Raw genomic sequence first — 21846 nt, forward strand, 5'->3', positions numbered from 1 at the left:
GTTTTTTACTACCACAACATGTACAACTTAACAGTACATGTCCAACTTTTTAAACACACTGCACCCTGCTCTTGGGGCTGTCCATTGCCTCGCTTAGGGGTGACTTAAGTCTTTTAGAAAGGAAGGTTTGGACCTGGCAAGAGGGTTAACTTGCCAGGACTAACATGGCAGTTTAACACTGCAAACATGGGCTGTGCAGTTGCAGGACTGAGACATGTTTAAAGGGCTACTTAAGTGGATGACACAATCAGTGCTGCAGTCGCACTAGTAGCATTTAATTTACAGGCCCTCAGCATGTAAAGTACACTTTGCTAGGGACTTATAAGTAAATTAAATATACCAATTTTGGATAAGCCAATATTGCCATGTATTGAGTAGAGAGCAAATGCACTTTAGCACTGGTAACGCACCCAGACTCCTAAAGTCAACAAAAATAAAGTCAGCAAAACAGGAAGTCAGAAGCCAAAAAATCTGGGAAAACCATGCCAAGGTTGTCAGGCCTAACACATAATGACGCCTTTTTTCAGGAAAATATAAATAAAAATAGATTTATTGCGTTTAAGATGCGCAGATTACCCACTCCCAGACTTATTGTACAAGTGACATGAAACCACTATATTTGCAGCAGTTCTAGATTATACCCATTTAGCTGTGTAGCTGCATAAAGTGAAGTGATAAAAAGGCCAGTGGCACAATTTAAAATCCAACTTTAATATAAGTTGTGGTTTGAAATTGCGAGTCCAGAGACACCAAACTTGAAAAGTCTATCTTTTGGCATTTGGAAATTACATCTATTGTGTAATAAAGTAATCCCAATGTTAACCTGTGGGAGAGATGGCATGCAGAAGTGAAACACAAATTTAGGAGTTTTTACTACCACAACATGTACAACTTAACAGTACATGTCCAACTTTTTAAACACACTGCACCCTGCTCTTGGGGCTGTCCAGGGCCTCGCTTAGGGGTGACTTAAGTCTTTTTGAAAGAAAGGTTTGGACCTGGCAGGAGGGTTAACTTGCCAGGACTAACATGGCAGTTTAACACTGCACACATGGGCTGTGGAGTGGCAGGACTGAGACATGTTTAAAGGGCTACTTAAGTGGATGGCACAATCAGTGCTGCAGTCGCACTAGTAACATTTAATTTACCGGCCCTGAGCACGTAAAGTGCACTTTACTAGGGACTTATAAGTAAATTAAATATACCAATTTTGATAAGCCAATATTGCCATGTATTGAGTCGAGAGCAAATGCACTTTAGCACTGGTAACCCACCCAGACTCCCAAAGTCAACAAAAATAAAGTCAGCAAAACAGGAAGTCAGAAGCCATAATATCTGGGAAAACCATGCCAAGGACGTCAGGCCTAACAAATAATGACGCCTTTTTTCAGGAAAATATAAATAAAAATAGATTTATTGCGTTTAAGATGCGCAGATTACCCACTCACAGACTTATTGTACAAGTGACACGAAACCACTATATTTGCAGCAGTTCTAGATTATACCCATTTAGCGGTGTAGCTGCATAAAGTGAAGCGATAAAAAGGCCAGTGGCACTTGTAAACATGCATTTCCCTTTCCGTCTAAAGGGGATATATCATGCGAATGGCTCTCTCCTGTCACTGCAGCAGAACTAAGAGGATGCGCACAGCATTCTTCATTCAAATTACCTTTCAAATCAATCACGCTCTTCAGGCTGCTATCTTTATTTCAGGGCTGCAGGACAAATGTTTTTGTTTACAGGTAGGAAATGTCAGCCTTCGAAAGAGCCTTGACCTGGGAGGGTCACAGGGCCTGCTGATAAGTTGCACTCTGGTAAAAAGTGTTGGCAAATATTCCCGTAATGCTTCCTGGTCCTGAGTGCTGAAATGTGCAAGAAAAACAGTGGGTTTGGCAAGGGGGGTCTAAAGTGTGCATCTGTGAAGACTGAAAAGTCTTGCAAATGTTAACGTTAAGAAAGAATGTTAAACCACACCTCTTTCAGTCTGATGAACACCGCCCTCCCAAATGAAAGCGAGAAGGTTTAAATCTAGGAACTATCTGTGGTACCTTTGATGGGTTGTTTTAATATGCAAAGCAAGCTGGCGTTATACTGGCACGCTTTTCATGCTGCGTTTGCTTATCTTTCTGTCATATAATTACTTTCAAACTGCACGTTAGCGAGACTGATCGTTACCCATGCTTGAGAACAGAGACAGAAATGGGCCACAATGAACATTCAGGCCTGATTTAAAGTTGGACTGCAACTGTGCAACATAACTTCGATTTGTAGAGAAAGCGGTAAAAATGCATTAAAGTCAGAGCTCTGAAGCTTCCCATCCATGCCTAAGTAAGTAGCGCATTCGGGCCTGGTTGGTGCTTTGCATGCTGGGAGCTGTAGGCCTGTTTATTCCATTAATAAATCAGGAGTAGGAGTCCTAGAATGCAGAACACAAAAGTGCACTCGATGAGATACTTACGTATCGACCAGGAACCCTTAAGAGTTCTGGATTGATCTCTTATAGTGGATACTATTCTTGAATGACCTCTTCCATAGGGTTGATATGGCAGGAATAATTCTGCTGGAGCATTATATAACAACAACCTTACAATGGAAGAAACGTTCTCCTCAGTTTAGAGGACTCTGTTACCACCTCACCAGCTCTGAATCAAGCTGCGTCAAAATTGCTTTCCAATGCGGTGGTCACTCTTCTGTGATCTTAACAACAGGCGCTCACATGGGCTATCCTTTCTGAAGGAAGCAAGTTAAACTAGCAGAGAGGGCAGTGGCGGTCGGCGCAGGTAAGAATGGTGAGGCTGAGGGCGTGGTCGGAGGGGGGGACAAATCATCAGACGACTGAATAGGTAAAAATAAATAAAACCTATTCTGTCGACCCCCCCCCCCCTGCACTCCACGGCCCCACTGCGCTTACCTGCACTGGCCGCGACAGAGAAGCCATGAATCATAAAACTACTACTTTAAAATAAGGTATAAACTTAGTCTCATGGGGTTACCATCATGTCTGAAATATTATGAGATATTATTGAGGACAAAGGTCCATTGCCATCTAAGCGATTGTCCCATCTCTACCATTTTTTATTTTATCCTAAGGTTCCCTGGCAATATTTCACTTTGGTAGAGTTTGAGAGGTCCTTAATGTCCAGAGATACACCAAACTGTAGATATAGGGCACCTCAGTGACAGAGATATTGTTCCCCCTATAGTGTAGTCTTGCAGATGTAGTCCTCTTGGCCACAAAGACAACGACCATGTCTGATAGTGAGAGACTACTTTTAGGGTGCACAAGTTGTTTCCCATTGGTGATGCTTACTGGCCTCCTAATGTGAATCAAGTCAAGTGGAATGGTGAGATGGGATAAATTGCTATTTGATATGTAAGTATTAATCATTTATTGTTAGATTTGGGGGTCTCTAGTTGGCACAGGTAGGTACTTGTGACAATTAGGGACCCTCTCCTCTAGTCAGGACAAGGGGATTACACTCCTAAAATAACCCCTGCTCACCCTCTAGGTTGCGTCAAGGCTTATTTCAGAGGCGTTGTAAGTTAAGCAGTTGTGACCACATACAGTAACCCAGTGACAACACTACAAATGGACACCACACAGGTTTTATATAAAAAATAAGTAGACTTTATATAGAGTTACCACAAGACCATAAACGACAAAAATACACAGTATGATTACTTTAAGATGGTAGATTTAAGCTTAGTTCAGTTCTTAGATGCGACACTCTGCGTCAATGTACCTTAAGTTGCGTTGCACGTCCACGACAAACAATGTCGTAGCGATGGGAAATGCAGCAAAGTTCAGAGAAATAAAGACGTGAAGATCTTCCAGATGCGGCCCACTCGGGGATGTGAGAAGCTCCCGGTTTGATGGGTGGACTGCAGCGGCGACACCCTTACGATGCGACGACAACAGCTCCATTGGCGACGCTCTTCTCCCACGATGCGTGAAGCTTCTGCTAGATGCGACAGCTACAGCGGCGACATCCAAGATGCGACGGCAGCAGCTCGTACGGCGGCACGCTTCTCGGGGATGCGAGGTGCTCTTGTTCGATGCGGTGCAATGCGACAGTTCCAGCGGCGACACCCTCCTTCGGAGTTGCGACGGCAGGCACAGCGACAGCGACATGCTTCCTCTTCATTGCGGCACGCTTCTCTCCGATGCGGTGCAGTGCGACAGTTCCACCGGTGACACCCTCCTTCGGAGTTGCGACGGCAGGCACAGCGACTGCGACCCGCTTCTTCTCGTTGAGTAGTGCTTCCAGCTCCTTGCGACACGCAGTTCCTCAGAAGGCCCAAAACAGCAGCAGGCACTTCCAAAGAACTATGGGGAGTGAAGTCTGTTGTCCCTGAGACTTCAGCAGGAGGCAAGCTCTCTTCCAAGCCCTTGGAGATCCTTCACAAGTTGAAAGCAAAGTACACAAGTTCCTTTCGCCTTCCTTTGGCAGTAAAGCAATCACTGCAGGCCAATCCCCCAAGCAGCACTTCAGCTTGGGAATAGTCTCCCCTCAGTTTCTTCAGGTTCCTCTCCTCAGTAAAGGTTTCTTCTTGTAGTCCAAAGTGATCTAATTTCATGGGATCAGGGTCCCAATATTTATACCCCAAAATCCTTGGTTCTCTGAGGGGAGAGGGGCCTTTGCCCAGTTCAAACCAGTTCTGAAGCACTCTTTCACAGTGCAGGGCATGCACATCAGACGCCCCACAGGAGGTGGAGCCAGCATTGTGGAAGGCAAGTAAAGTCCTGGAGCACTTTGTTTACAGGACTCCTTCTCTTCTTTCAGTGTGCAGGGCAGAGACATCAGCTGCTCCCCAGTGGGTGGAGCCAGCATTGTGGAAGGCAGGCACAGCCCTATTCAAGGTTCAGGTGCAACTCCTCCCTCCCATCTAGATGCCCATCTCTCTATTCACCACTGGGTGACTCAGCCTGTCTCCTGGAACTCCCCAGCACTGTCACTCAAAAAAACAGACATAGGAATACACAAACTAGAAGAGGCAGGTTTGAATGGTTAGATAAGCAAATACCTACTTTCTAAAAGTGGTATTTGCAAACACAGAATATTAAAATAAACTTTACTAAAAGATGAATTTTATTATTCTGAGTTCAGGCATACTAAACTCGAATTTCTACCATGTTCTCTGGCACAGTTAGGATTATAAAATGTAATAACTCTAACAGCCCATTCTGGCCTATGGAGAACAGGTAGCCTTGCAATAGTGAAAAACGAAAATGGCTGTACTTCCCTATTAGGTCATGCCACACACATCAGGGCTTGTCCTACCTCGTACTTACAATGCACCCTGCCCTTGGGCCTACTATAGGGATGACTGATATGAAGAAAAGGGAAGGTTTAGGGACTGGGAAGTGGGTGCACTTGCCCAGTCAGCATGGCAGTACCAGACTGCATGCAGACTCTGCAATGGCAGACCTCAGACATATTTTACAAGGCTGCTTTTGTGGGTGGCACAACCAGTGCTGCAAGCCTACCAGCAGCATTTGGATTTAGACGCCCTGGGCATACTCAGTGCACTAGACTAGGGTCTGACAAGTAAACCAAATAGCCAAACATGGAACCACTGATTAGTACATCAATTTACAATAGGGAGCACTTGCACTGTGGCACTGGATAGCAGTGGCACAGTGCCCAAAGCATCTAACACCAGCAAAAATACACGAGGCAACAACAAAAATGGAAGGGAGACCTACGCCAATGGTGCCAGGTCTAACACTTATGATTGCAAATAACTGTTAGTGGTGATGATTAATCATGCTCCCCTTTGTTAATTACTGAAAAGGAAACAGGAGTGTGCATGGTTTTTCTTCCAAAACATTTCTAGAGCTTGATTCAAGAATCTTTTGTACACCTTCAACTTAGGTTAAAGATGCAAGTGCAAATTGAAAATGTCACGATGTTGGAATTTTACCCTCTTACATGGGAATGCAAAGGCAGAACAATTGGTGGTATTTTAACATTTCCACATGTACAAATTAAGGACTATGGGGCGAGTTTGTGTGTTTTCCTGGTGGGTCCTAAGTGCAAAAGATAGTGAACACCAAAAAGAATCATAATTTGTAGTCTATGCTCATGGCCTGGTATCTCAGGTCTCACTTCATAGATCAGGCAATGCTAAACAGAATGGCGACTTCATTCTATTGCCGAGTTTTGTGACCACCTTCATGATCCGATGTGCCATGGTCGCGAGGGGGAATATATTTGGAAATACATTTCTGGTTCTCACTCAAAGTTTAGACTTTTAAAAGTCTACAAACATAGATTTTCAACTTTGGTAAGCGTATCTCTGCTCAGAAATTCAAATTTTTGGAATCTCCGTTTTTTGGAATCTCAAATTGCAAATTGCACACACGAGGGTGCATAAAAATGAGTGAATTAAGACCCTAAAACTTTGTAGGACCTAACACGCTCAAATAAAATATGTGTAGGTTGAAGGTCAATTTCCAGATATTACCAGTTGTTGTTCCTCCAGACATCACTGATGACCAAATACCAGATCTGCCCTTGTCTGTTATGAGCAAAAACAAAAAATACCTGAACAAAATAACACAACGATTTCTTTGGCTTCTTAGGGGTTTCACAATAATACCCCTTGACACTACTGACCAAAAATTACCATGGAGTTTTGGGACCCCAGAACAGTGGCAAACTAATGTAACTGGTTTATGTGGGCATTACAGATACTCCTCCAGAACTGAGAGCGAGAAATATCAGTACGTTAAGAAATATTTGGGAGCTTTCCCAGAAATAAAGTCATAGCCATCAAACAGGGCCATTTTTAGTTTTTTGTTGCACTTTACCCTATTTTTAGATTATACTGTTTCGTTTATTAGATAATTATTAATGACTGATTCGGTCCTAGAGCCAGGCATCAAAATGCTCCAGGCCAGCTCTGGTGGTGCTAGAGCTATAGGCAATGGCAGTTCTTAAAAGAAAACCTGTTTATGTGGCACAAGGAAAAATTGTAAAGGACTCCTTCACTTTGAGATTGTCGACTCAAGATACACAGGGTTATGCTTGAAGAGAATAATATCTACGCATGAAACAATATGAGAGCCATCATTTTTAAAAAAAACATTGTGGACATACCGATTTATGTTTATAATGTGTGATAGATCGATCGACCAATACTGTTCTCTATGAATACCTCAAATTGTTCAATCAATCGATACATTTGTAAAGCTCGCTACCTACCCGTGAGGGCCTCAAGGCGCTGGGGGGAGGGGATGAGGCTACTGCTCGAAGAGCCAGGTCTTGAGGAGTCTTCTGAAGGTCAGCAGGTCTTGGGTCTGTCATAGGGGGATGGGGAGGGTGTTCCAAGTCTTGGCGGCGAGGTGGGAGAATGATCTGCAACCGGAAGTCGCTCATCGGATGCAGGGGACTGTGGCAAGGTTGGTGGAGCGAAGCTGGCGGGTGGGGGTGTGGTAGCTGAGTCGTCTGTTGAGGTACTCTGGTCCGGTGTTGTGAAGTGCTTTGTGTGCGTGGGTGAGGAGCTTGAAGGTTATCCTCTTGTTGACGGGAAGCAAGTGCAGGTCTCTCAGGTGGGGTGTGATGTGGCTGCTGCGAGGGATGTCAAAGATCAGACGTGCGGATGTGTTCTGAATGTGTTAAAGTCATTTTAAGAGTTTGGCCGAGGATCCTGCGTAGAGGGCATTTCCGTAGTCCAACCTGCTCCTGACTAGGGCCTGGGTTCGCTTCGGTGGGGATCCACTTGTAGATCTTACAGAGCATGTGGAAGGTGTTGAAGCAGGAGGACGAGATGACGTTTACCCGCTTTATCATTGATAGAGTGGAGTCGAGGATGAACCCTAGGTTGCGTGCATTGTCGGTGGGAGCTGGAGCTGTTACCAGTGCGGTCGGCCACCAGGAGTCGTCCCAGCCCGAGGGGGTGGAGCAGAGGATGAGGACTACCATCTTGTCCGAGTTCAGCTTCAGTCAGCTGTTCTTCATCCACAAAAATGGTAGGGGCAGAATTAACTAGATTAATGACAGAAGAATCCACAACAAATCTATTAATGTCGGGGGGCTTCAATATGCACCTGATGGGTCCACATAAGAGGGACAAGCTCCTTGATGAGCAATACCTCGCCTGGAACATTCCTTGCCAGGACACTATTGCAAGAAGCAACAAACATCACACACCAAGAACCTTGTAAAAGAGCTGGAACATCTAAGCCTTGTGGCCCCAAATGGGCGCTTTTCTGGAGATCAGCCCCCGGCGGCGACTTTCCACAGGGCAACTTCTAGCACTTGGATAGATTATACTTTTGTATCCCTTTCATTCTTCAGTAGGATCACAGGCTTCCAGATCGAGGTCCAAGATCAAAGCGATCATTTACCACAAGAAATTTCAACAAGGCTATCTAGATCATCATTAGGTATGCCAGTAGAGGACCCAAAGTCCATCTACACGGTCAACTTTAGGAGGCTAAAAATTAAAACTAATCATCCAGGGGAACTATTATCAACAGCAAAGGCAATTTGGGAGTAATGGGAACAGACAGATGTAAATAAAAGTATGATAACAAACTGGGAACATCTAAATAAAACATTGGGAGCTGCGAATAGGGAAAACGCTTCTCCGGCTTCAAAGACTAATAGTTTGCCAGCCCATCTGGAGATTCAATTTCCAAATTTCAAAACTTCAAACCTCCATAAGCTCAAGAATTCAATAAATAAATTAATACGCTGTCTTCGCCGCACAGGCCATGATCCCATCCTACAAAGGGAGCTATCCCAACTCAGAGCAAAAAAGAAAGAAGAAATCTGGCAGGCAAAAAGAGAAAAGGATGAGAACCTATGGGTGAGGCTATTGCACGACTCCAAGACGAACAACAGCGCAAGATTTTGGCAAACAATAAATAGTTTAGCTAACCAGAACGCGCAAAGAGTAAACTTCCACCTGTCAGAAGAAGCCTGGGCCTCGCATCTGAACCTACACTTTAATGCTCCACGGAAGCAGAGCTTCAACACACCAGAGGCATCCTATCCATATTCAAAATCTCCAACCATGAATAATCATCTTCGATTCACAACCATACAGATTAGGAACAGGATTTCCAAGGGTAAGAGGGATGGTGCCCCAGGCCCTAACGGGATTCCACCAATTCTGTTCAAATTGGACCCGGAATATTGGGCTTTGATTCTATAGTCGTTGTATGTCCAAATAGCAGAAGGTGACATTATTCCCGACTCCTGGCGGGGTTCAATTATATCCCCAATATATAAGAAAGGTGATAAGAACTCAGCTAAGAGTTACAGGCTTGTAGCGTTAATTGACATTGAGGCGAAATACTATGCTGGCCTCCTTCTGGATGACTTAACAGCCTGGATCGGAGACCAAAAAATTATACCAATCAACCAAACAGGCTTCTGCAAGGGTATGGGGACAACTACTAATATTCTGACATTATCCTTACTGAGAGACAGGGCTAAGACAGGAAAGCTACCTCTATTCATGTGTTTCATCGATTATTCGTCGGCTTTCGACAAAATCGATAGAAACAAGCTCTGGTACAAACTCAAGCAAATGAAAATACCATCTACTCTCCTAAATCAGTTAATACTGCTTCACACAAATACTTGGGTCCAAGTAAAGCTAGGAGACGGGAAGTACCTGTCCAGGAAAATTCCAACTACCATGGGGCTTAAACAGGGGTGCGTTCTGGCCCCCACGCTTTTTAACTTATTCATGTCTGACCTATCAACAGAACTGGGTATTTGTATTTCTCATCCACCTAAGCTGGGTGGCTTCCCACTTTCCAACCTCTTGTACGCGGACGTTCTCGTACTGGTCAGCCAGACCCCCATCAGTCTTCAACGCTTATTGGGCACTACTAGTCAATACTCTACATCTAATGGCCTAACCATTAATTATGACAAACCGCAGATTATGAGAATACATCCGAAAATGGAAACCTCCAAATACTGCTGGCATATAGCAGACTCCTCAATCGAAGTAGTTGACCAGTATAAGTATCTAGGTGTGATCATTGATAATAAAGGGACTTTCAATCTGCATAAAGAAGCAATTAAAAGAAGAGGCAACTCGATATCAGTAGCCATAAAATCGATCAAACAGATAACGGCCGGCCCTAGCCTCATCCCACTGCTACAAGTCCGGAAAGCGAAACTCATCCCAGCTATTACTTATGGGAGTGAGTGTTTGAGGGGAAGAGATGCATCGACTTTGGATAGAACTGTGTCCAGAGCTGCCAGAATAATATTTAACTAACCAAAGTACGTCTCACCAGCCCAAATAAGGCTAGAATTCGGCATGCAAAGCCAAGAAATAGCCCGCAAAGGATCCTATGCTAAGGCCTGGTACAGGATAAAAAAATCTGTAGCAGGCACACTGAACTCATATTTAGGGAAAGAAATAGATCTAAAGACTGAGAGTGCAGCAAGGTCTTATTTGACATCATCTATAGACCGTCTGGGACTCAAGGAACTCTGGGCAGCCTCAGGAACCTATCCCTGTTTTAAACAAATCGTTAACAAAACAGTGAAAAAGTTATCACTAGCAGAAGCCAAGGCGACACTAACAGAAAGAGCCCACGGATGGTTTGTGATTCACAGTTATGATAAATCCTCCGCACAACCATACTTAGGCACGGGCTTCAATAGAAAGAGGAAAGAAAAATATCTTCACCTTCATTTGGGCATTTTACCATCTTTACCGCATTTCCCCCATGGAAACGACTTCATGGTTAGTCAACATGCCGCTTATGCGAGGACGCCAACAAAAGTGTTTTACATCTGCTATGTATTTGCAGAAATCTACAGGCCGAACGGCGACAGTTACTAAAGCCGCTCTTTGTAAGTAAGTGGATTAGATCCTGTAGACAAGCTGTGAAGGCATGTTTTGGAGGTGGAGATGTAAAACTAGCGTATCACGTTGTCCAATTCATGGAATTGGCAGGGGCCAAAGGTCTTGCGTCAGGTAACCAGACTGCTTAATCATTGCGCCACATGTCCCCTTAAAGCTATCTGCATATCTTCTCTCTTATTGCTGCTAACGACTAACTGATGATGGAACAGTCCCTCTCTCTCACTTTGAAAATGGAGTCCTGCCTTCTTAATTTACAGACTGTGTAAATATTTACTGACAACTGATCTGTGCTTGTTACACAATTCAAGAAGGCTTCATGTTTTATCTAAAAGGTTTTAGAATATGAACTCTGCTGCTGCTGCCCTGTGCATGTCAATATAATTCATGACAGTTTTAGAATAAGAATGTTGTTGCTATTATGTTTTTATATGTAAATTGTAAAGGTTTTAATTAACCAAACAATAAATATATTACCTTACCTTACCTCATCCACTCAGCGATGGCTTTCATTCCCTCGTGGAGGTTGGTTTTGGCAATGTGGGGGTCCTTGGTGAGGGAGAGGATCAGCTGGGTGTCATCGGCGTAGGAGATGATGTTAAGGTCATGCCGTAGTGCGACGTGGGGGAGCGGTGCCATGTAGATGTTAAACAGCGTTGGGCTAAGGGATGAGCCCTGGGGTACGCCACCACTGATCTCGGTGGCTTCAGAGCGGAAAGGGGAAGGTCGGACACTCTGTGTTCTGCCGGAGAGGCAGGAGGTTGTACAGTCCAGGGCCTTTTCTTTGATCCCTGCATTGTGGAGGCGTGTACGTAGTGTGCGGTGGCAGACCTTGTAGAAGGCGGCTGACAGGTCCAGGAGGATGAGAGCCGCGGTTTCTCTGTTGTCGAGCAGGGCCCTGATGTCATCGGTGGCAGCGATGAGGGCAGTTTCAGTGCTGTGGTTGCTGCGAGACACGAACTGGGACAAGTCCAGGATCCTGTTCTCCTCGAGGTAGCGGGTTAGTTGTCTGTTGACGGTCTTCTCGATGACCTTCGCTGGGAACGGGAGCAGGGAGATGGGCTGGAAGTTCTGGAGGTCCTTGGGGTCAGCCTTGGGGTTTTTGAGTAGGGCGTTGATCTTGGCGTTCTTCCAGCTCTCCGGGAAGGTCGCTGTCCCGAACTAGATGTTGATGGCTTTCCGGAGATGGGGTGTGATGGTGGTGCTGGCTTTGTTGAAGATGTGATGTGGGCATGGGTCTGACGGGGATCCGGAGTGGATGGTGTTCATGATTTTGATGGTGTTGTTGTCTATGTTGGTCCAGGAGAGCAGGCATTTAAGTACGGATGATGGTTGTGGGGGCGGAGCTCTCAGTGGTAGTCGGGTTGGTTGTGGGGTTGAAGCTGTTGCGGAAGTTGGCGATCTTGCGATGGAAGCAGGTGGCAAGGGAGTTGCACAGGTCATAAGAAGGTGGGATGTCGTTGGTGTTGGAGCTGGGGTTGGAGAGTTCCTTCGCGATGTTGAAGAGCTCTTTGCAGTTCTGTGCGTTGTTGTCTAGGGGGTCTTTGAAGGAGGCCCTTTTGGCAGATCTGATGATCCATAATAGCCACAATATTTAAAAAAAACATTGTGGACCTACCAATTTATTTTTATAATGTGTTATAGATCGATCAGCCAATACTGTTCTCTATGAATACCTCAAATTGTTGATACTTTTCTGGTTTGTTATTCAATATAAAAATGTATACATTACCACACCTTTAATGACTTTTCCAGATTTTTTAATAAAAAAAAAAAAGGATTTCATGACACATTGGCTCTTTTATCTGAAATGTTATGTGAAGGCATATGAATTCAATATTATTTGGATTGTATAGATAGAACACTATTTTACAGCTAAAAAATACTTTTATAATCCTTTTGAATTACGCTCAATTGAAAAGTTATAACTAGAGATAATCAATAGATGAAGTAGGACTACGTGTTATGGGGTCACATTATATATTTTAGGATTTTAGATGCATTGAATAACATTACAAGTTAATCAGAAGCAAAAGAATTAAAGGTGTGCTGGGGAGAAACTATGAAGTTCGTAATATCACTGGCATATGCCTGATAGCTGTAACCATGCAGTAGTGTATATTTTGCATTGTGATCAACCTGCAATTAAAGGGTTAAAGTAAATGTGAACTCATTTATTTACATGATTTATGTTTTTTTATTTGATGGGCTGCTGACCCCTACATAAAATGAACAAATGGTAGTGTGTGGTGCATTTTCCCCAGGATCTTGAACTTCTTTCCCACACTTACTTAAAGTAGATTAGGTTTAGATGCTTTATGAATAAGTGAAAATGCATTGCAGACATTTGTCAATGCCCACAAACTTTAGATTTTGTCTGTATTGTCCACATTTGCAATGGGAAACCTGATGGCACTCCCAAAGGAGTGCCCCCTTGCCCTCAACCTTCACACTCTGCTACCTTCAGAAATCATGCCCAACTACAGTCGTACGTGCTATCTGTAGCCAGATGATTTGGCAGATCCTATAAGACAAACAACGGCCATGCAGGTTCGAGAGTAGGCAATGTGCCCTTCCTTAGAAGATCACTCAAAGGTGGAATGACATTATTGAAATGAAGAGTGATTTCAATCAATCAATCAATCAATGAAAAGTGATTTGTGGAGTGCCTCTGATACTCAAAGGCGTCCTAGCGCTGATAAAACTGTTAGTGGAAGAAGAGAGGCTGAAGGAACACTATAAACACGTTTTCAGTGGTTGTACAATGGTACAGCGCAGGTAATTACTTTGCATGCCTTTGCTACGCATTTTTTAGTGTGCATGTTTTTTTTTAACCGTGAATATGCATTTACGCAATGCATGCCAATACCATGCATTGTTATTAGGTTTAAAAACATTGTATTTGTGGGGGGAGACCCCACTCCTCCCAACTTAACTTAAACACGTGGTATTGGCATGAGTTGTAAATGCATATTGGCTGTAAATATATGCGTGCTAAAAATGCATGGTAAAGGCACAACGAGGTAAAAACCTCGTTGTAAACAGTAGCGGTCGGCAGTAGGTGTTTCTGCAGGGCGGTAACGTGGGCAGGGGGAGGGGCAGGGTGGGGTGTAGTAATGTATGAATTACGGAGTTTTACAGGTAAGTAAACATTTACACGAAATTCGTTTTATTTATTTAAATGTTTACTTACCTGTAAAACTCTGGAATCCATACATTACTACCCCCTCCCCCTGCCCACGTCACCGCCCTGCAGAAACACCTACTGCCTACCGCTACTGGTTGTAAAGGCTGTTTCCCCGTTTTCAGTAGTTATTCTAAAGTCTTTATGCTCTGAGATGCATTTACTTGATTTTAAAGGGATCAAATTCCACAACTTAGCCAAAGAAGAAAAGGAGTGGCCTCTGTTCCTGGCACAGCGTATTATCAGTACTACTAAAAGAGGGCCTGATGCTGACCTGAACATTTTGCTGAATCGATAATAAATAAACCTTTTCTTAATGTACAAGGGTGCAGGGCTGTATTAGGTTCTGTGTGTATGAAACAGAACTTTGTAGTTGATCCACTTATGAGCTTCAAGCCAGTGGAGAGAGCGTAAATGGTGCTTAACCAACTGAATTCTAGGGATTACTAGACCAGTACGGGATGAAGCATTTTGCACCAACTGGAGTTGGATTGACCTGGGCAGCAAGAGATAGATTGTGGTCGAACAATACTCCCAGATTTCTGACTACAGTGACTGGGTCCTGTGGGCTTCACAAATCTTCAGGCCACCAAAGTTATGCGCATTTGCCAAAAAGAAGAATTTATTTCTTCTCTCTATTAAGCTTTAGACTGTTGGAGCTCATCAGTTTGGCAATGGAAATTAAACATTTCCAAAAATTGTTTGCTGTATTCATGTAACTCTCAGAGATGGTCACCAAAATTTTGGTTGAATCTGTGCATGACACTAGAGAAAATACAATATATTTTACAATAGTAGCAAGAAGGGACATATAAACATTAAAGAACGTGAGCCTAAGAAAACCTTGCAGCACCCCACAACCAAAAGAAAAGTCTATTGAATGAAATTGGGGTATATTGACCACTTGGGATCTGTTAGGAAGGAATTAATGGAATGAAGACAGAGCCTTATCACATAAACTAAGTGGCACAGTGTGTGATAGTGTGTCAAACTACCCGAATAGGTATATCAAGATGAGTGCAGCCAGGTTTCTCTTATCTTAGTTGGTTTTGTTGTCATCCGCCTTTGTCAACAGTGCAAACTCTGTGCTGTATGTGTGGTTCTGAAACTTTCCTGTGTCACATGCAGTACCTAGCTGGGCTCAAGCTAGGCAGTTAATTGACTGTTTATAAACGTTTCTGCAATTTTTTATTTCAATGGCAGCTATGAAACTGGCCAATTGTTTGCTAATTCTGCCGGATCTTTCTGAGGCTTCTTTAAGAGTAACATAACATATGCCTTTTTCCAGCCGTCTGCGACTGTAGCTATAATAATGGATAAATTGTATACAGCTGAAACTGAGGAAACTTTAATTTGTCAAAAAGAACCGAAGGGTGGCAGGGTTCAGAAAGAGAGCCTGATTTTATAGCACAAATAGGTTTTGCAATCTAAAAAACTGTAATGAGATCGAAATTTCTAAGAAAATGACCTGGTGATTGTAGAAAGCCGGAGTCCCAGTCCCGCACCACTGTCACCAAATGTGAGACCCGGGACTCTTCACTCAACGTTAGGCCAAGTAAGGATACCGTTTGAGATAGACCTGCTCACCCCTTAGTAGCTTGGCACAAGCAGCCAGGCCTGTCTCCAAGGCACGAGTAGACAGTATGTGCAACCACACTCCCAGCAACCCACTGGTGACAACACAAATGAACTCCACATGAGTTTGATAAAAAGAGCATAAGCTTTATATAAAAAGATATACAATCAGACAACACGATACAAAAGCCAACACATAATAAAGGGTGATATTTGTTCCTGCTGGCTTGTAGGTTCAAATCCCAACCACCGCTTTCAACATGCTATGCTGGTCGCAATGATAGAATCACACACGTTGCGATGGACAAACAATAGCACACTGGGTAACAATACAATCCTGTGCTGGGCAAAGGAGAAATAATACAATGCATAACGATACACCCTGGTACCTTGCAATGGGAGAAATAATGCAATGCGTACCGCTACATTCGAGGCTGAGAGAGGGTCCCTCCAAGCCTGCACCCCGCCCAGGTAGTGATCCACATTACCTGAGGTGCTACCCCACTCTCCTCTTCTCCTTCAGCAAACTGGGCCTTCTGTGCAGAACTTTCTCCATGGGCCTCAGCGGCTCGGCATGGCAGCTCAGCTTCTCCCAGGCTGCCGGTCTGGGCTGCGACTGTTAGGAAGGTCTCAGGCGGCCTCAGGGCACACATACCCCACGCCTCTGGGCTACGACTGTTAGGAAGGTCTCAGGCGTCCGTAGGGCACACATACCACACGCCTCTGAGAATACGTTACTCTAGGTGCGCGTTCAGCACAGCACCCTCTGGGTCTCCTCTGGCACGAAGCCACACACACAACGCTGATGGGACTTCATGTCGACTCCGAGAGCACGTTCACCAGGCACTCCTTTCTGCAGTCTCAGTTGGCACCAAGACAAGCACACCACGCAGCAGACACTTATATTCTTCCTGTGCACATGGTGATCAGCCAATCACCTCCACATTCCCAGGTTGCACCAAAACACTGAGACTTACTCCAACTCCGGCACCCCGATATCCAAGCGCTCTTCACCGACACCTCCAGACGCACCCCAACACGCTCCCCATGTCCGAGTTTCACTTCTCCTCCGGTGCACTCGATGACCAGGCGCTCTTCACCAGTGCCTCTGGTGCACCCTGACATGCACCCTGCGCATCCGAAACTCACTCCACTTCCGATGCAAACGTTGACCAGGCGCTCCTCACCAACGCCTCCTGTGCACCACAACATGCACACTGCACGTCCAAGACTCCCTTCAACTCTGATGCAAACGCTGACCAGGCACTCTTCACCAGCACCTGCGGTGCACCACCACACACACCCTGCTCTTCTGAGTCTCACTTCACCTCCAATGCATACGCTGACCAGGCATTCTTCACCAATGCCTGCTGTACACCACGACATGCACCCAGCGTGTCCGAGACTCACTTCACCTCCGATGCACACGTTGACCAGGTGCTCTTACCAACACCTCCTGTGCACCATGACATGCACCCAGCGCGTCTGAGTCTCACTTCTCGTCCGTGTGTCCAAGATCAGAGGGTCTCAAGCTGGCAGAACATGCACCCACTACATTGCTTGAAACTTCTCTGGAAACTTTTATATTCCTGTGTTTGCAAACAGGGAGCCAGCTCACCTCGGGCCCTTGGGGTAACAAGCCACAGCACAAATCACAGTCTTTTTCAAGCAGGGAGACCCAGAGCACAAAGCACAGTCCCAACAGCCTTCCTTGGTTAAAACAGCAAACTGCAGACCAGCCCCAGATCACACATCAGAAACAACCACAGGATCATCTATGACATAATCATACAAACAGAGCAGCGGCGGGCAACATGCAATTTCGAGAGCCTGGTCACAACTTACGGTTATGCACATCACTAACACACAGCAAACACATGTAACAATCCATTGAATGGCAACACCCACAAGGACAAACAATGGGGACGATTACGATGTTGGGAAGTCCTCCACCGGCCCGGCGGTGGCAGACTTCCCACCATCACCCTTAAAATTCCCATCGCCAAATTAGGATGGCGGTAGGAAAGCGAATGGTACCGTGGTGGACGGAAAGATCATCCGCTGTGGTCCCGCAAGGCGGTCCTTTTACGTCCGCCTTGCGGGACCCGGTATTATGGGGCAATGGAAGTATTATGGGGCAATGGAGGCATTATGATGCCTGTCTTTTGCGGCAGAGTTCCCGCCACAAAAAGACAGGCGGAAAATGCCTTCGGGGGCCCGTTGGGGGTCCCAAGCGGGGTGGGGGTGGGGTGCTGCACATGGGGGGTACCTATGGTACCCCCCTGCATTTGCATGTACAAGGTGGCAGGCACATCAAGGTGCCTGCCACGTTGTACATGGAAATGCAAAACATGTATTTTTACATTGTGGCAGGTTCTGCCACCCGCCACAATGTAAACATACAGGATGCGCCCACCAATGTGGTGGGCGCATCCTAATTCGTTTTGCGGGGCCGCCTCACTTATGGTGGCCGGTCCCTTTTCCACCAGCGATGTTGGGCACGTAATCGGCCCCATAGTCTGGCTATGGCTTACGCATAAACACCATGTTAATATTAATGGTCTGTAAAGTGAGCTAATGCCATATGGTGTTTTGCCGCTAGTATCATTAGAACCAGAAAATGAAAGACAGTGTAAGATGAAACTGGACCTGGAGTACCAAGCCAAGAAGAACCATAGAAAGCAGAAAGAAGATTAAGCTACAGAATTAAGAAGCCATTTTTTTTAATCCTTCCTGAATTTCAGAATATTTGGTTGGAATCATAGATGATTTGGAAAAGAATTCCACAATTTTAAACCGGAATAGTGAACACTTCCTCCTCCCCAATGAGATTTTTCTATTCTGGCGACAAGTACTTTTTTAGCGGTGCTCGACCATAAGGTATAAAGGGAGAGTACTATTTAAAGATGTCCAGTAAAAAAGACGAATCATCTCATGTAGTCCCTTATGGACCCACAAAGGGCCATGAACTGTATTTGCGCCCTGATGGGGAACCAGTGAAGTTCCCTGATGGTATTGGCGACTGAGCAGAACTTTGGATGATTCAACAGCACTCTGCCTGCCATATTTTGTAGTATCTGTAGTTTGTTAAGAAGACGTGTTTGAGATCCAAAATGGTTCAGTGACTAAATATTGAGGGACAGAATATCGACTGCCCAGAATATCGACTCAAAAATATCGACGGACAGAATATAGTATCCCTATCTATAAACAGGTAAGTACTAAAATATCGAGTACAAAATATCGATTGTTGAAATATAGTTAACTAAAATATCAAATTTTTTAGATGTATTAAAAATAATATAAAAGTGAATAAATAATAAACACAATTAAATAAAACATACTTAAAATAATGTAAAAAAGCTTAAAATCTAAAAATAATAAATGTAATGTAAAAAAACATACTTTAAAAAATATATATTTACTTAATATTATTAATACATAATTATTAATCTTAATTATAAAATATTTAAAACATTATTAAAAATATATTTACATAAATATAAATACACCTATTATCTAAATATAAAAATAAATGATATAAAATAATTTAAATAATTAAAGTAATACTTTTTATGTTAATTAATAATTTACACTACATTAAATATAACAAAATTAAAAACATTACATACTTAAGGCAATAAAATTAGTATTCACACTCCAACAAGTGCAAAAGTAGAGCATTTGTTGGATAGTGGGAAGGTAAAAATTACTATTACCACTCCAGTGAGTGCAACAGTAGGCAAAGAGTTGATTGCACAGGGGTAAAAATTACTATTCCCAATCCAGTGAGTATAACAGTAGGGAAAGCTTTGGAGAGCGTAGGGGTAGAAATTACTATTCCCACTCAAATGAGTGCAACAGTAGGGAAAGCGTTGAATAGCGTAGGGGTAAAAATTACTATTCCCACTCCAGTGAGTGCAACAGTAGGGAAAGCTTTGGATAGCGGGTGGGTAAAAATTACTATTCGCATGCCAGTGAGTGCAACATTAGGGAAAGCGTTGGATAGCGGGAAGGTAAAAATTACTAGTCCCACTCCAGTGAGTGCAACAGTAGAGGAAAGTGTTGGATAGCTTTGGGGTAAAATTACTATTCCCACTCCAGTGAGTGCAACAGTAGGGAAAGCGTTGGATAGCGGGTGGGTAAAAATTACGATTCCCACTCCAGTGAGTGCAACAGTAGGGAAAGCGTTGGATAGCGGGAGGGTAAAAATTACTATTCCCACTCCAATGAGTGCAACAGTAGGAAAAGCGTTGATTGCGCAGGGGTAAACATTACTATTCCCACTCCAGTGGGTATAACAGTAGGGGAAGCTTTGGATAGCGTAGGGGTAAAAATTACTATTCCCACTCCAATGAGTGCAACAGTAGGGAAAGCGTTGGATAGCGTAGGGGTAAAAATTACTGTTCCCACTCCAGTGTGTGCAACAGTAGGGAAAGCGTTGGATAGCGTAGGGGTAAAATTACTATTCCCACTCCAGTGAGTGCAACAGTAGGGAAAGCGTTGGATAGCGGATGGGTAAAAATTACTATTCCCACCCAAGTGAGTGCAACAGTAGGGAAAGCGTTGGATAGCAGGAAGGTAAAAATTACTATTCCCACTCCAATGAGTGCAACAGTAGGGGAAGTGTTGGATAGCGTAGGGGTAAAAATTACAATTCCCACTCCAGTGAGTGCAACAGTTGGGAAAGTGTTGGATAGAGTGGGGGTAAAAATTACTATTCCCACTCCAGAGAGTGCAATAGTAGGAAAAGCGTTGGATAGCCGGAGGGTAAAAATGACTTTTCCTACTCCAGAGAGTGCAACAGTAGTGAAAGCGTTGGATAGCGTAGGCGTATAAATAACTATTCTCACTCCAGTAAGTGCAACAGTAGGGAAAGCGTTGGATAGGTTGGGGTGAAAATTACTATTTCAACTCCAGTGAGTGCAACAGAACGGAAAACGTTGGATAGCGTAGGGCTAAAATTTACTATACCCACTCCAGATAGTGCAACAGTAGGGAAAGCGTTGGATAACGTAGGGCTAAAAATTACTATTCCCACTCCAGAGAGTGCAACAGTAGGGAAAGTAATGATTTAATATTTAAATAAGAATACATTCATTTTCATTACCAATTAAAAATTTATTAAAATTAATTACCAATCACAAAATATTTAATAATTAGTTATAAATACCAATAAATATTATTGATCAAAAATTAATTACCTATTATTAATTACCAACCAATGAATTTTGAATACCAAAAATGTAATAAGTAATAAGAAAATGACCAATTAATATTTAATTAACAATAAATTATTTATCAGTACACAAAAATGATTTCAATCATTATTTAGTTACAATTACGTTACTTACCACCCTATTCCCCTATAACCCACAACCCACTCCAAATAATAAATGAATACAATTAACATCATTATCAATTAAACAATTAATTAAAATTAATTACCAATTAATTAAAAATAATTACCAATGAATAATTAATTACCAATCAATTAATTATCAATACATATAAATGAAAATAAATATTTACTTAATTACAATTAAATTACTTCCCACCCTATTCCCCTATAAACCCACAACCCGCTGCAGAACTAAAATGCAAAATTAAATTAAAAATAATGAATAATTCATAAAAATGTATATTTAATTTACTATAATTAAATTACTTCCCAACCTATTCCCCTGTAAACCCACAACCCACTACGGAATTAAATTACGCAAACATTAAATAACGTAAAATTCATTACTTTAAAAAAATTAAACATACAACACAGAAATAATGTATAATTTTGACACATATACTAGCATATCTAACACTTTCTCGATATTATGGTAAACATATTTCTAAATTCGATATTATGGAAAACTATATTTCTAAATTCAATATTATGGAATCCAATATATCTTACCTCAAATTCGATATTCTACACAACTATATTTTGGGAATTCGATATTCTGGCCTTTCTATATTTTTTATTCGATATTTAGGACAGTCAATATTTAAAATTCGATATTTTGGGTGTTTACCATCCTACATAAAGAGCATTACAATAATCTCTTTTAGAAATGACTAGAGTGAGGATAACTGATTTTCTTAGCTCTCGTAGAAGAAAAGTGAGACTTTTTTTTAGGATTCTCAATCTCAGAAAGCAGGAAGGTGTATCCTGTTTTGAAAACTCAATGATGGCTAATTTGTTGTAAAAAACATGAAACCAAAATTTCTTGACTTCGGCACCAGAGGT

This window comes from Lissotriton helveticus, chromosome 4_1, assembly GCF_964261635.1.
Source record: "Lissotriton helveticus chromosome 4_1, aLisHel1.1, whole genome shotgun sequence".
Taxonomy (NCBI): Eukaryota; Metazoa; Chordata; class Amphibia; order Caudata; family Salamandridae; genus Lissotriton; species Lissotriton helveticus.